At 34.4% G+C, this 11,102-nt stretch overlaps 1 pseudogene; it reads left to right on the top strand.

The window, feature by feature from the left end:
• The first annotated feature begins 8,377 nt into the window (after window positions 1-8,377).
• The window catches only part of LOC110317987, a 16,957-nt pseudogene continuing 14,232 nt past the window's right edge, over window positions 8,378-11,102 (top strand).

Raw genomic sequence — 11,102 nt, 5'->3', positions numbered from 1 at the left:
GTCAAAGACATGTTTCCGAGATGAGAGGTGGTGTACTGTACCTATCTATGGTTATAAGGACAAATGGTTAGAATAAGTTAGGGCTTAGTTTATAGCTCATTTAATAAACTGGCTGTTGTGTTATCCCTGACTTCACTAGCCCTGGGTAGTTGGCTAGTTTTCAAATATTTTCCATGATTTCCTTCTTGTTAAGTAAGTTTTAAGTTCAACTAAGTCATATGTGATACTACTACAACCTTAAAATTATTGTGCCATGCTGGTTTTGGTTGTGGCATTTCAAGAAAGAAATCGAAGAAGATCTCACAAAATGGAGAGATCTCCCACCCTCATGGATTGGTAGAATCAACATAGTAAAAATGCCCATCTCACTGAAAGCAGTCTACAGACTCAGTGCAATCCCCATCAAGATTCCAACACAATTCTTCAAAGACATGAAAAGAGCAATTCTCAATGTCATATGGAAAAACAAGAATACCTGGATATTGAAAACAATTCTTAACAATAAAAGAACTGGGGAAATCACCATCCCTGACTTAAGCTTTATTACAGAGCAACAATGATAAAAACTTATTAGTTCTGAATGGTTACATGGATTTGCTAAAATTAGTCATTAAATGGTCTACTCACTGAGTTAAACATATTTTGATAATATCCCACTAAGATCAGCATCTAATTCTGAGTTCTAATCTTTGTTTTATCCCAAAACAATATTATAAGGTTTTATCCAATTATTTTATAGCAGTTTTTATTTTGAGGATTTGTGGAGATTTGCTACAGGCTGTATAAATATTCTTATGGGAAAATAAATCTTACTTAACTTTTGGGTGCCTTTTTTATCATCTGAAAGTAGCAGATACTGACTTAGCTTTCCAATCAGCATTGTTGTATAGATCATCCATGTGCAGCAGTTTGTCTTAAGTTTCTAGTACATCTCATGGAGGTCACTGATAACTGTAAACTATATGGGAGGGATGTTGAACATATAAGTGTTTCCCGCTAAACTACTCTAAGAACTGTTTCTGTATGTTCTGCCCTCTATTTATAAGATTAAATGCACTTGGTCAGGGTAGAAGAAAATTCAAGGAGTTTATTTTTTAATAAAAAATGACTGTTTACATACTATGATTTTTTTAGATATTTGTCTACATTACAGTTTTAATTTTGGCAAATTATGTGTTTGTGAGTTATAATTAAAAGTGAACTTAAAATAGCATTTAAGATATTTTTATTTCTTAGTTATCATCCCTATATTTTAAATCATTACTATCATTTGATTACTAAAAATATTTATGACCATTGAATGTAAAGATATTTGAAGATGGCAACACATGGAAAAAATTACCTGATGGAATTTTTATTGGATAAAATACAAAAAATTACAGCTAGAAATACAACAATCATCAGAATAAGCAAACACAAAATTCACAGCTATTAGACACATAACACTAGAGGTCATTTTAGAAATGTATTATTTTTTCAACCATATAAATTTTTTCTTTTTTAAAAAGTTATATTCAGTTAATAGCCTCAATGATAAAGATATTTTAGTAACTAAACTTATAACCTAGAAGGAAGGGGTCATATAGCAGACAAGAAAAAGTAATGTCACATCTACACTTAAAGTGAATAAATGTTTAGACAGTTTGTAGCATGAGGTATTGATGGTTTTATTTTCATGCATTTCAGGGAATGATGTGTCAAGGACATGTCATGTCACTATGGAGAGATTTTGTATAATACAAGAAAAGTCACACTTTCTCGCTAGGTTGATGAGTCGACAGGTTTTGCCAATAAATGTCATAATGTTGCATTGAATATTTGTGAAGTATGGTGAAATTTAAGAAAACAAATTTTTACTGCTGGAAAAGGCTGTGCCCAGTAAGCAAGTTTCATGGTAAATGTAATTATTTTGTTTTAATGTCTAGAAACCAAAGCTTTCTGCTCAATTGCTCTCTGTGTGGATGCTGTTCCATTATTTGTTGACTGCAGAGGTTTTGTTTATAATTTATAAGAACGGCCTAACTTCATAATCCAGCAATTCTTTCAAAGGCATGCTGGTGTCAATAGTTCTCATAGGGGAAATTAATAAGAGTCTTAAAAATTGCACCAACATCAGTTTCCTAATTTTGTGATAATTCACAGAAGCCACAATAAGTACAACCATCCCTTTTTTTGTAAAAACATGTGATATGAGATACTTTTCAAACGTTAATTCACATTAGAACAAAAATGATTATACCAGTGATATTTTTAGATGCTCTGATATGGAGGATAAAAATAAATTTTGGATCTGAATGATAAAATCAAATTTCCAGTAATTACTTTTTTTAGCAATTTTATTTACTGTGTCAGTACTAAGCCATAAACTCTTGACAAGGACTGATACAAGAAATTTTGAGCTTAAGTGTCATGTTGCGTCCTATGACATTGCTGTATGACTTGTTTCCATCAGTCGTTAATAGTGAGAGATGTGTGGTGTGTGTGGACACTCACATCATACCAACCCTCTGGACCTTATGCTTTCTCATAATCATGTTGTAATAGTGCTCAAGTTTATTTATTTTTTATTTTTTTATTTTTTTGCATGAAAGATTGCTTAGGCCAACATTGAAAAAAAATCAAGCTGTGGTTTATCAAGCTGTGGTTTTTGGCTTCTTTTTTTTTGTCTTTTTTTTTGGGGGGGGGTTAGGCTGTTTTATTTTATTTTTGTCTATTTGTTTTTGTATTTCTGACAAAGGAAAAATCTTACTTGACATACCCACTTGGAAAAACTTTAATAGGGGCAAATTGTATATATTTTTTTTTCAAATTTTATTTTTAATTGGGCAACCCAACAATATTTTCATAGGATTTAACAATGACTTTGTCTTGGAATTCATGAAGCTAGAAATGTAAAGTTTACATGACCATCCTGCCTCAAATTATATTAAAATTAAGTTGAGATAAAACATACATAATAGTGTTTTAATCATTTTAAAATTGAAGTGTTACAATAAAATATTAAAACAGGAGTACCCACTAAATATGAATAGGTTGAGGATTTGACAAACCTATAGTTACTCTATATTATTATTATAACTAAATGTAAACTACACTTCTGTTTATTTCCCTGAAAACTCCCCCAAGTAATTCATTGAAATGAACTCTTTAGTGGCTTATTTTTTATACCTAAATTTTGCTCTTTGTGGCCTTTCAATTTGTGCTTAACATACTGGTATTTATAGTTTAACATAAAATATGTTGCCTACATAATATCTTCTCAAACTAATTCATTTTCAGAACTGCCAGGAAATATAAAATGTCATATAAAGGCTTTGTAGCTATATGGCCTCAAATCAAACTTACTTTTTATTCCACAACCTTGATGCACTATATTTATGGACCCAGGAGAGAAGACATAATTTAAATATGACTGTCACAATCCCAAGAGCTGGGATTCTGGACTGAACAGAAAAGGAAAAGGAACAGAGCTAGCAAACCATGGGTATTTCTTGTACCTTGCCTCCTTGCAGGCACTACAGTTCAAACCTGTTTTGCTACCATACTTTCAGCATAATGTGCATGCCTATACAAGGAATTAATCTTCTAGTCTCTGTCTCTCTTTTTCTCTCTCAGTCTATCTCTGTCTGTCTTGTTCTACCTCTCTGACTCTCTCTGTAAAGAGAAATAACCACTAAACAACACTAGAAAATTATAATGCTGAGACCCAGGACACTTTACTATGGGACATTGTTTTTAGAAAAGAGAAAATTATGTGTTTATATCATGAAGGCTTTATTTAAATTAATTGGTAAAAATCTAGAAAGAAGGGGACTGAAGGGGCCAGAACAAGACTATAAAAAAAAATGTCCCAAGTTGACTTCACTCTTGAACTGCTTGGGCTTTGGCAAACCAGGAAACACTATGGAAGATGCATTCCTCTCTCCTGAGTACAGGAGACATTCAATTGAGATATAGTTATCTCAATATCCAATCTTACAGGCCTTGTCTCTTAGGAGATGGTCTCACACTCTGTTCTTTGATCAAGACATTTAAGATGAATTGAGCAATGCCTAATCTGTGAGTATGTTTATAACTGAAGTTTTGGATACTGAAGATCCTCAAAAATGCAGAAATCCCTGCTTGTAAACTGCATTGGTCACAGGTTCATTTAGATTTTATAATAGTATTCACTTGAGCACTCAACTTTATACAATTCAAAGATGCCTAAAATTATTAATCTTTAAAAAGATTTCAAAGCCATTCCTGAATTGTGATTTCCTCTCAAAGAATGATATGATAGCATTTTGTTTATAATTACATCTGAGTACCTAATCTATATCTGAGACTCAAATCTTTTTAATCAAATTATTTATCAAATGAATTAGAATGAGAGTAAACTTAGGATACCAATGTGTTCTCTGGACAATACCTATTACCCCAGATTTTTTCTTAAACAGTAAAAAGTACACTTTATAAATGAGAATACCATTATTTCTAAAAATTGCATATTTGTCTATAGAAATAGATTGTAACATTTTTATGCTCCCCAAATAGTAATGGCTTTTATTCAGAATATAATTTTCAGCTTTCTTTAGTTTCAATAGACAATAAAGCTTTTTATTCATTTCGACAAATCAAAACCCACTCCATTAGACATTAAGTATTATCTTTCTATGTAGACACACAGTATTCAGGAGAAATAGAAACAAATCCTAGGATAAAATAAAATGATTGCATCCCTGGGAAGAATGAATTCCTGTAGTGCACATTAGAATCTGCAGCAAAGATTTTATACCCAGAAGGGAACATAGCACCAAGACAGTTGTCTCAAACACTAGATTACAAACTGTAGCCGTAATTTCCTCTCCCTCTCCCTCTCCCTTTCCTCTCCCCTCTCCTCCCCCTCCTTCTCTCCCCCTTTCTTTCTCAAAAAGTCTACCTTTTTTCTGATTTATTTATTTCATTTTATTTTATGTGAACGACAGTTTTGCCTCTGTATATGTATATATACACATCTATGCTTGGTGCCTGTTCATTTTAGAAAAAAATAGTGTTGGTTTCTCTGGAACTGAGTTATATATGGTTGTAAACCACCATGTGATTGCTGGAATCTGAACCCTGGTTTTCTGCAAGAGCAACAAGTGCCCTTAACTGCCGATCATCTTTTCAGTCCTTTTTCAATCTGTTTTTATATGTAAATTTTTCTTGAGTACAGACATGTCCATTTTTGACATGTGTTATAACAGAAAAAATAAGTTGCAACAGAGACCAGTTTGCTTGCACTACTTAAAGAAAATTACCTGTTTGACATTATAAAGAAAATTCCACCTCAAAAGAAAGATATATTCCTGCTATATAAGAAGCTATTCTTGTTCATATGTGCTATGTGTGTATTTGTGTGTTTGTGTTTGTGTGTGTGTGTGTGTGTGTGTGTGAGTGTGTGTGTGTGTGTGAGAGAGAGAGAGAGAGAGATTTCAGCAGAGTAGTGAAGTATTCATTTAAATATTTATTACTCAATCTCCCATTGCTATATTTAAACCCATAATACTGTATAACTTATAACTTGGTAGTTGTTTTCCAGTTTTCATACTGACCTTTTCCCCAGCCATGCCCTAATTTAATAAAGTCTGAAGATATTCTCTAAATCTGTGCCCCCAGAGTCTTGTCTTGTGCTTCTGCTTCATCTCCTTCATTCAGCATGTCTCTAATTACTTTACTCTTCAACCACCAAGTATCAGCTCCTCACCCACAGTACATATGTCCTTCCTTCCCATGCATGCATGCATATACACATGAATATTAATAGGAAACTTAAATTATCCTTCTTGGTGGTTTCATACCCTTATACAAATAATAAATTGTTATCTCATTCTTTTATTTTAAATGCTTAATCTATTATTTCATATTCCTTTAATTCAACAGTTCTTACCAGACAAGGCACTTTATCGGAATAAAAGTTCTATTTTCCATCCTGCATGTTATAATACCGTATGTAATCAATGACTGCTTTTGCCATACAGGTGAATATATTAGTGAGAAGCAGAGATTAGAAATAGAATCATAAACACATAGACTAGTTCTGTTTCACAACTTTAGGCCTGGTATAATTATTACTCTTTTCACTAAAATTTCCCAGTGGGAACATGTAATCATTTAACCACCTGTCCTGGCTACATTGTAACAGATCATATAAAGAATCTTTGAAATTAAATATGACACTAGAAGAATCAGAAGACATTTCTTGTCTAATTTGGGTTATAACACTAAGTGAATGTGACTAGAAATGCTTGAGATGTATATAGACAATTAAGGACTTGTATGCAAAGGTTATTGTGAACTTTATGACCAGCAGGTCTGATTTAGTGTCTCAGACATTGGGATTACCAATATCATGTCCTCTGTTACCTCCCCCCCCCCCTTTTTTTGTTTTTTCAAGACAGGGTTTCTCTGCGTAGCTCTGGCTGTTCTGGAACTCACTTTGTAGACCATGCTGGCCTCGAACTTGGAAATCCTCCTGCCTCTGCTTCCTGAGCGCTGGGATTAAAGGAGTGTGCCACCATGCCCGGCGTCCTCTGTTACTCTTAATGTAGATTGAAATATAGTGCTGTCTTCACTTCAGTGAAAGGTCAGTTTTCCTCCAATGTTGAGTGAAATCATAATACTGAACAAGACTTTTTGTCCCTGTCCTATGTTGAAAGGAGGGAAGTTAAACAAAATTCATTTATTTGGAGGACACTTATTAGAGCTCAATAGGTCAAAGAATATAGTCAAGAGGTTACATCTAATGGCAGGGCACCATGCCACAGCGCTTTTGAAAGAGAGGTGACAGACATATCCACATATTTCCTTAACTGTCCGAGACAGACTTTGCAGTGGAGGTTTGAGTATGTGTGAAATCAAAGCAGTGGAGAATCCCATATAATCTGACTGTAATCAGTTCACCTGTAAATTTGGGTCTTAATACTAACATGGCCATTAAGCTTGCACAGGAAAATTCCATTGAGCTTTGAAATCCTGTAAATAAACACAGAGGAAAAATCAACCTCACAACAGCGTCAGTCTGATATGTTCCTTGAAAGAACTTCACATGCTTTTAAATTATTAACATAAATAACAATTCAAGCTCTTTGTGTATATTTTATCAAATATTAATAAATGTGCTCAGAGAAAGTGACTGTCTATAAGCCAAAAACAAGAAAACTGTCAGCTAGAGGTGGCTGAGAAACTTAGCAGAAAGCAATCAGTAGAGAGTGCTCCAGAGCACAGCTGAAGGGAATTACCTTTCACTATTGTGGCTGAGTAAAATGAAAATGTATATCTATGCTTCCCTATGGCAAAGGAGAGGGGCCACCTATCTTGTCAGCCCCTGATACTATTTGGCTAGTGGACTGTAATTAAATAGACTAGACAGCTTGCAAGAGAAAAAAAAAAGTGGAGAATCTCTATTCTGGTATAAATTTTCTAAGCAGTGTGTGAGAGGTGTACGCAGAAATCATGTTGGCAAAATATTTTGTGTAAGTGCCTCCCACGCACAGCTTTAAAATGTTACCCCTATGTGTTTTCCATTCCTGCTGCTATTCAAATAACAAGTGCCTGCACTGTCTTAATCTGCTTCTTTTACTCCCTTGCCCCACGACTCCTCAAAGAAACATTAGCAACTATTGCATTTGTCTCTGCATGCTATATCATGTAATTTTGAAGTGATTTTTAAATTAAGTGGCCCTCTTTTCCTAAGACACGATCTAGAAGGTAAGTAATATGAAATGCACCATAGATATTCCCTATTAATATAGAAGGGTTGAATTCATTGAAAAGTTACAAAGTTTGTTTTTTTGTTTGTTTGTTTGTTTTTTGTTTTTTTGGTTTTTCAAGACAGGGTTTCTCTGTATAGCCCTGGCTGTCCTCTGTCCTGGAACTCACTCTGTAGACCAGGCTGGCCTCGAACTCAGAAATCCGCCTGCCTCTGCCTCCCAAGTGCTGGGATTAAAGGCATGCGCCACCATGCCCCACAGTTTGTTTTAATATATTTTGTGTTTATTAAATGCTATCAGGGAGCACTGATGAAACACAGAACTAAATCTACAGTGACTGAAGTGTTTGTCTTGTAAAGATCTAATCACTTTAATGATGTCGTTATTCTTCAGTGATTCCAGCATTTTCCCCCATATGCCACCACTGTTAAGTAGACCATCATATAAAGCTGAGTATCATCCAGAACCTGGATGCATTCTGCAAATGTGGGTTCAAAGCATGTCTGTTATAATATCAGCTACCAAAAACACAAGAAGGAGGTTGTACCCTGTTTTTGATCTCCATATGCTCCACAAACTTTTAGTGAGCATGTGTAGTATGCATATTAACAGAGATCTGATTATATCTGTCCAATGAAGGCATGATGGATCCAGCAACATATACAGATGACTTGATTCTCTACTATGTGGCTTTGGATACCATATTTAACATTGCTGAATGCAGCCTCCACTATATGGGTTTGAAGAGCAAGAGATATTATTATCTACAGAGACTAACACAAGGTAGAAGCTCAGTTTAGAAAATTTCATGCATCTATCTTTTTCACTGTAGAAAGAGATATAACAAATTATAAAAGGGGAAAAATGACATGTTTGGGTGTGACTCTAAATTCTAGCTATCCGTGAATCTAGTACAATCACAAAATGATTAATTTTAATAGTAATACAGAGAAAAGGTAGAGTCATATTATCTAAACTAGTTAAATTGGAGACAGGAGGGCCAGTAGCAAATGACTAATTTCATTTAATGCTATAGTTGAGCAAGACAGTGCAATTAAAATATTTTCATTATTCACAAATTATATGCATATAGAAACTACCAAGAAATTTTTTAAAATGCATATTTTTAAAATATTGGTTAAAATGGCCTCTAAAACTTCTGCTTCAGTAGATCTGGAGAAGGCCAGAAAACCCTTTTTAAAGAAGTTCCTACATGTTTCTTTTTTTGTTGTTGTTGTTTTTTTGTTTTTTGTTTTTTCGGGACAGGGTTTCTCTGTGTAGCCCTGGCCTGTCCTGGAACTCACTTTGTAGACCAGGCTGGCCTCGAACTCAGAAATCCTCCTGCCTCTGCCTCCCGAGTGCTGGGATTAAAGGCGTGTGCCACCACCCCCGGCTTTCCTACATGATTCTTAATGCTCCCCTTCAGGGTCCTCATTTGTAAGTTCTTGCCTTAGTTAATGCCTAGTCTTCAAGGAATAATTCTCTTAGTTTCTCACTTTTTCTTTCTTTTGCGAATCTCTGGATGTCCAATTATTTCAATAAAACTTAACTTACCAAGAACAGAAATATTTTAAAAATCTGAATATGCTACTATAATACTTTTCTCTGTGTAATAAAGATGTTTATGTGTAATACAGATATTAAAATTTCTGAAAGTTGACCCAAGCAGTCACAGAAACTGAAAATGATTCTACAGTAATTTGGGATAATCAATAAAGAAAATTAAGTACATTTGAAACTTATTTAAAAATAGTTTTACTTGCCCTATACATCATTTGAGTGACATAGAATGTTTGAATTTAACTTTCTTGCAGAGCAGTCTATAGTTTTGTTTTCACTGTTTGCTAATCATGCTTGTCATTGTTAGCACATGCTCTATCCCTTTGTCTGTTTATAAACTAATTTTGTTTTTTGAATCTATAATATAGCTGTATTATTTTTCTTTCTCATACCTCCATTCACAATTTCCCATGTATTTCCCTCTTTTTGTCTTTCAAATTCATATTTTTCATTGTTGTTTGTTTGTGTGTGTATGTGTGTGTGTGTATATGTGTGTGTGTGTGTGTGTGTGTGTGTGTGTGTGTGTGTGTGTATACTAGACCTATATAAACTTAGAGCATGCAGAGTTAGTGTCATGGTGAATAAAATATAGATATGATTCTGCCATGCAGCCTTTATTTTTTTATTCTCATTGTCCATTGCCTTAGAATAAGTGAATAAGCCACTTGTCAAAGAGTTACCTTGTAGCCAATAGGATAAATTAAGAGTAAAAAACTTCAGATTTTGAAAATGTTATTGAACTGTACATGTTCCTATGCTATTTGTAGTTTTTCTTACGGTAAGTATAAACCTTTAAAGAAAAGATTTCTCTATTTGCATTGGGAGGCATTGTGTGTGTGTGAATATGTATGTGTGGTGTATCTTAAAATTACACCACCAAGGGTGATTGTGCTGCCCTGATAAACCATACAAGAACAAAAATCCCAAACACCAGGCATAGAAATTATGTTTGATTTGTTGGCCAGGAAGTCCAAGTAATCCCACAATTTAATATAAGCTACTTTTATTTTCCTTTGTTTCCACCTAGAAATTAAAGATAAAATCCTAATGCTGAAAACACAGCATACTTTGGACACAGGAATTGAATTAAGCAAGAGAGATTGGACCTGAAAACCTACTTATTGATGGCTAGCTCTTATACTACTAGAAGTTACTATGTAAGATGCCAAGAGAGAAAAGTAAGCAAGAGTCCTAATCATCTGTAACTTCTATGAACCACAATAATGACCAGCACAGCAAGGTATACCCAAAGGTAGAATAAAGAGATTTATATCTTGAGGGCAATCAATTGCCACCTGGCTAGACTTAAGGCCTGCTCAATAGTAAGAAATTCACATTACTCACTATAAACCCATCTCACTAACCATGTGAGGGTAGAGGCCATAGTACGAACATAGCCACTAAATGAGAACCTACTACTGACTGTGGATGTCTATATTGAGCTGATACATGTACAATACAATCTCCACACATAAGGATCGGAAAACATCATGGAAGAGGGAGCTGAAAGACCCAGATGTTCAAGATAGCTTTTGCAAAAATCTCTTGTCTATATATGATAGGGAAGCTATCTTCATGAAATCTGAAAAACATGTTTGCCTAAACAAGACTGTGCAAAATGATATCATTAAGTGAAGTGCCAGTGTGTATGGTGGGAATTTTACATTTTTATAGGGGAGAATAGGCTGCTGAGAAAGTGTTCGTCTTCTCTATTTTTTTTTTTTTTTTTTTTTTTTTTGGTTTTTCGAGACAGGGTTTCTCTGTATAGCCCTGGCTGTCCTGGAACTCACTTGGTAGACCAGGCTGGCC

This window comes from Mus pahari, chromosome 3, assembly GCF_900095145.1.
Source record: "Mus pahari chromosome 3, PAHARI_EIJ_v1.1, whole genome shotgun sequence".
Taxonomy (NCBI): Eukaryota; Metazoa; Chordata; class Mammalia; order Rodentia; family Muridae; genus Mus; species Mus pahari.
Note: the sequence above shows the minus strand (reverse complement) of the source record. Positions and strands in the feature narration are given on the sequence as shown.